This window comes from Ananas comosus, linkage group 19, assembly GCF_001540865.1.
Source record: "Ananas comosus cultivar F153 linkage group 19, ASM154086v1, whole genome shotgun sequence".
NCBI lineage: Eukaryota > Viridiplantae > Streptophyta > Magnoliopsida > Poales > Bromeliaceae > Ananas > Ananas comosus.
In genome coordinates this window covers 443,950-450,066 of record NC_033639.1, presented here as the reverse complement: position 1 = coordinate 450,066, position 6,117 = coordinate 443,950, and positions in this window count along the sequence as shown.

Below are 6,117 nucleotides of genomic sequence, written 5' to 3'. Positions count from 1 at the left end.
TTCGATGCGGCTCGGGTTCGGGTTAGGGTAAGGGTTAGGGTTAGGGTTAGGGTTTTTGGGGTTTTGGGCACGGTGAGTACGAATGAAACTTTACCCGAATCCGAATCCGAATCGGAATCCGAATTCGAACCAAACATATTTATTCACCGTATTATAGAAATTTTTTTCGTAAATACTTTTTTTCAAAATTTTTTTATTCTGATTTTCAAAATTTATATTTTTTCCTTTTAAAATTTTAGAAATATTTTTAGAAGGTTACGGTGTTAATAGATAGATAGAATAAAATGACCAAATTAGTCTTACTTCTTTTATTAAATTTTTTTTAATATCTATTATCTATTAACCTAAATGAAACCACAATGTTTATTGCCACGTGGCAAGAAACACTTCATCCTCATAATAATAATAATAATATATAATATAATATAATAATTTATTAACTCCTCTTCTATATGATTCATTAATGTTTCATCAATTAATTTTATATTAACGTTTCATCTATTAATTCTATTTTTTTTGTAATAACTCTCTCTCCCCCACCCCCTTCCCTCTCCTTTCCTCCCTAACTATACGTTCTTGGCCGTATAGTATATGATTCATTAATATTTCATCAATTATTTGTATATTAACATTTCATCAATTAAGGATAATTATAATCATAATTGATTACTAGACCAATTATTCATATTCACTGTTTCATTCTTTCATTTTGTTAATTTTTTTATAAAATTTTAAAATATATTTACCTAATATGTAAAATAATTAGATTTTAAATTTAGACTCTCAGTATCAATCATTACAAGATTAATTCTATTTGAATATTCTCGCGCCGATCCTCCTCTATACATATCACCTTTGCAATCTCCATGCCACCGATCCCATCCGTGAGTATTTTTTTTCAAATATAATATTTTTTTTATATAGATTTGAGTGATTTGGCGAGAATTAGTAATATTTTGAGGTTAATTAGAATTTTTTTTGTTCAATTTGAGCGATTTGGTATGAATAGATGACATTTTGAAATGCTATATGTTATAGAAATGCTATATGTTACTTGCACAATTATTGTTCGTACTACATTACACATTCCAGACTAAATGAATGAATAATCTATATTGTATATATTAGTATATTTCTATATACTCTAATTAGGATTTATTTAAAATAATTTTTTTTCCTGTTGCATCGATTGCTATATAATTGACTATATTGTACCCTTTTGACATAGTAATATTTTATTTAGTTATATTAATATTTTATTATTTAAAATTTTTTTACTTTAGCAGTAATTATCCACCGCATCGCGCGGGTGCGTACACTAGTATTTATATTATTTTGAATAGTATTTTTTGTATAGATTATAAGAAATGGACAGGATAGTGATGGAACCCTGACGTAGGGAGAATAAATGGAATAACTTGAAATGTTGAGGGAGTGAAATGTAGATTTTTGAAAGTTAGAAAAAGTGAAAAAATAGATATTTATAAAGAAGAGTTTTCTGTAATTTAGTCAAAACTTTTACTTATTTATATTACTATTCTAAATTTTTAAATTTATTCTGAAATTATTAACATGTCCTTTTATAGTCCATTTGATTAGTAAATCCTAGGTAAAATAGGAGTATCTAAAGAATTTTTTTTATTTTTGGATTAATTTTATACTGCTCTTTGTAAACATATTGAATAACAAATATATTTCTACAAAGTTTAATTTTTTATATTTATTCCTGTAAAAATTCAACAATATTCTTATAATATTCATATTTGTTTCTCTGATTTATTATTATTATAGCACTATTTACTTTTTACCCGAAGATAAGTGAAATGACATTTTTGTCATCATATATATGTCCCTCCAAAAGCCCAAACTGTTAGAATTTATAGAAATATGCTCCCAAAAATCTCTAACAGTCATCTTCTTTCTTTTTATCATCACAAATAATATAAAAATGGTAAAAATATTAATTTACCTCATTTACTAATTAGGGTAAAATATTTTACCAATGGTTAATTATATTTTTCTAACGGATCCTAACATCGGGAGTACATTTGAAAATGTTAGAACTTTTGTAAAGATAAATATTAAAAGTTAAACTCTACGCCCCCGTTTGGTTCGGGGTTAAGAAAAAGTAGCTATTCCAGGGATAGAGTTAAGTTCAGGGTTAAAATGGTGTTAAAATTTTTTTTGTGTTTGGTTGGAGGTTGGAGTTAGTATAGGATAGTGAAAAAAAGTGTTTGGTTGGAGTAGATGGGATAAGAAGATAATGATTGATAAAGAAGAAAAATGTGAGAGCTCGGGATGCGTGCGGGGTTAAAGTTGGGAGGGGGAGTGGGGTTAATGATTGATAAAGAAGAAAAAGGTGAGGGCTCGGGATGCGTGCGGGGTTAAAGTTGGGAGGGGGAGTGGGGTTAGTAAACCCCACTAACCCGGTTTGGGGTGGGGTTTACTAACCCCACCCCAAAAGAGTGGTGTTTGGGTATAAATTGAGGGTTAAGAGGTTATTCCACCCCTTAACCCCCAACCAAACGCAGGGATACATTGGCTATTCGCTATATTTACGTAGAACTGTATGCAATTAACTCATTTTTTTTTAAATCAATAAATATATTTTGGTCCTCCAATAGCAAGTAAGATAGTTTCGATCAACACCACCACACCCCCCACCCCCCCGCCGCGCCCTAACTCATTTTTTAAACCCTAAACCCTAAACCCTAAACCNCCCCATTAAAAAAAAAGGAAAAAAAAAAACTCTATGAATTTGAATTCGAATATGAATTTTATTTGTACTCGACTCAAATCCGACCCAAACAAGAATAGATTTTATATGTAATATAATTAAAAATGTTTGATGTTATATTTGAATTTATTTTTTTAAAAAATATTTAGACTTCAGTGTAATATATTTTAAAATATGGTAAAGAAAAATGATTGGTTCAGGATCAAATTTTCACCTTCAGGTTTTTGGTTTTCAGTCATGTTCGGATTTAGATATGGATTTTCAAAGCACGTCAAGTTCGGGTATAAATTTCGAGTTTGGTTGTTAAGTTCGAGTTCAGGTTTATGAAGACACTCTTCAAATCCAACTATTGACATTTCTATTTAAAGCTTGTTTGTTTCACTAAAATTACAAGAGCTAAGTAAAGTGATTTACGACCGTAAATATTTATTTTTATTGTTTGATTCAAATTTAAATGTGATTCATTATAATTTTAAATTTGACTGTAATATAACTTTTCCACAATATTGTTATTGGCTTTACCCTGGCTAACTACAAAGCCAACTATGAAAGAAAAAAAAGTTGAAAAATGCTATAATTTTTTTATTTTCACCATTTTGTATACTAGGATAAATTGCACTTTTTGGTTCTCAAACTATGAATCAAGTAACACTTTTATTTTCAATTTTTAATTTATTATAATTATTGGGTTGAATTTTTAAAATTATTATAATTAAATTAATTTACTTGTCTGAATATTAATTTATTGCTAATGTAAAGTGATTAACAGTGTTGTGATTGATAATGCACTAATAATTAAGATGTTATATCATTTTTACAGCAATGAGTGTCAACATTTAATAAATTAAATTATACAGGGAGAATTTGAATGTAACGATTCCAAAAATTCAACCTAAAAATTATAATAAATTAAAATTTCAGCAAAGAGGACTCAAATTCTCCACAATTTTTGTGAATAACACAACAAATCAATAATTCAACAATGTTTCTATTGTCAATAATTCATGGTGAATCAGTGATTTAATGTTTTGGCGGAGCTAATAATTGAGATGCACTGCATTTTTAAACTAATTAGTTTAATTAATGCACAAAAATTTTGTGCACATGATCCATCAAAAGAAAAAAAAAAAGATTAATTGCATACAACTCTCTGTTTTAACATAGTAAATTACGAATATATTTATATAAAGTTTAACTTTTTTATATTATTTCTATAAAAGTTCTAAAATTTTTAAATATACTCCTGCCGTTATGATCCGTTAGAAAAATTTAGTTAACCATAGATAAAATATGTAACCCTGCTTAGTCAATGAGATAAATTTATATTATACATTCTTCTCTCAATCAAAACCCTAGCACTGGAAACTTTTCCTCTTCCTCCTTTTCTCTTTGTTAGGTGCCGATTGTCTTGACCCTTGACTCAGTCAAAGATCTTCCTCGGGAGGAGTGTAGGGACTCGGAGCGGCTACGATTAATGACCCTCGAAGTTTGCGCCCTTTAACTGGATCAAGCGATTCGGCTGATGAGGGATTTTATCAGCCGAGTTCAAAAACCTTCACTCTAAACAGATTCGGCTGAATGAGCTGAATGTATGGGCTGCACAGGATTAGGGTCGGCTGATGAGCCGAATGGATGGAACAACACACCAACTGGTCGGCCGAAAGAGCTGAATGCCTTTTAAATATATTGAAAATGACTTGGCGAAACAGTACAAAGATCGAGTGTGCTTGATAGCATACAGACTCGATTGATCTATCTAAAATTCTACTCCTATGGAAAAGCGGTAAATGCAGGAAAGTAAAGGATTACAGGTAGATTACTCTTAGAAAAATGCGAAGAAGTTATAAGAAAATAAGGGCGGTCTTCTATCATCGGGGAAAAAGACATTTTTTTAGGGCGTTATTGGCCTATTTATAGACAGCCTTTGTTAATCAGTTATTGTTTACTCATGATCGGCTACTACCCCTGTTTTCTCGGGCCACTTTCGACCGATCAGAACCGCTTGTGTAACCACTCGCGGTTACTATAACTTCCCTTAATTCGCGCAGTGATTACTTGGGATTTCTTCCGATCTTCCCAGTGCACAATAAAATCCTTATCATTAAAGAATAGAGTTGGGTGGAGCACCGGTGTACTACTTGGCCGCGCCTTATCGGCCCAACACTCTTCCTCTTCCTCTCCCTCTTCATGCTAGTTTCGAACTCGTAACTAGAATTTTTCCGTCCCCATTCATTTACGACACGTGTTGCTTCGCCTCTATCGAATGCATGTTGCTCCACCATTCAATTTCCTAAAGTGAGAGAAGAGATTGCAATAAGGGTGGATTGGATTGGGTTATAAAAAGAAAGAAGATGACCAATAGAAATTTTTTAAGGATATTTCTGTACTATTATAGCAGTTGGAATTTTTAGAGGAACATATCTGTAATGACAAAATTGATATTTTATTTATCTGCTGTTAAAAACTACACAGTTCTCTAACACTCCGTTTGGAATGGGTACAAGAGGAGGGATAACCAAACACAATTTGGGGTGTAGAACACTTGTTCCACCCCAACCTAGTACAAGGGGTGTCCTTGTACCAGGGTGGAACAAGTGTTCCACCCCAAGGGGTGGAACAAGGGGTGGAACACTTGTTCCACCCCTCCCGGGTGGAGAGAGAGAAAGAGAGAGAGAAAGAGAGATATCTTTAATTTAAATTTAAATTTCTAAAATTTATAATTTAGTTTTTTAAAATTTAAATTTATAATTTTAAATTATAAATTTGATATTTGTAATTTTTAAATTTTAAATTTAATTTTTTAGATTTAAAATTTAAAATTTTATATTTTATATCTTTCAAATTTAAATTTAATCTTAAATTTAAAATTTTATATTTAAAATTTGAAATTTGAAAATTATAAGTTTTAATTTTAATTTCAAATTTTAAAATTTAAAAGTTAAAATTTTTAATTTAAAATTATTAGTTNTAAAATTTAAAAGTTAAAATTTTTAATTTAAAATTATTAGTTTAAAATGTTAAATTCAATTATAGAGGTAAAATTATTATTTTCTATCTATAACTGCCAACTATTCCACCTTATACTCAGATTTTCATCCAAACACAATTTTTCTAGTTCCAGCTTATATTCACATTTTCATCCAAACAAAAAAATACCCTTATTTCTACGAAAATCCATTCTTGTACCTATCCCCGGTATAACTAGTTCTTGCTTATATCCGAACCAAACGAAGCTTGGTAACAAATCAGAGGGACAAATATAAATATCACTCGACTTTTACAAAAATAAGAGTTAAAAAGTTGAATTTTGTAGGGATATATTTATTATTCGTTATATTTACAGGGAGTTGTATGCAATTAATTCAAAAAAAGGAAAATTT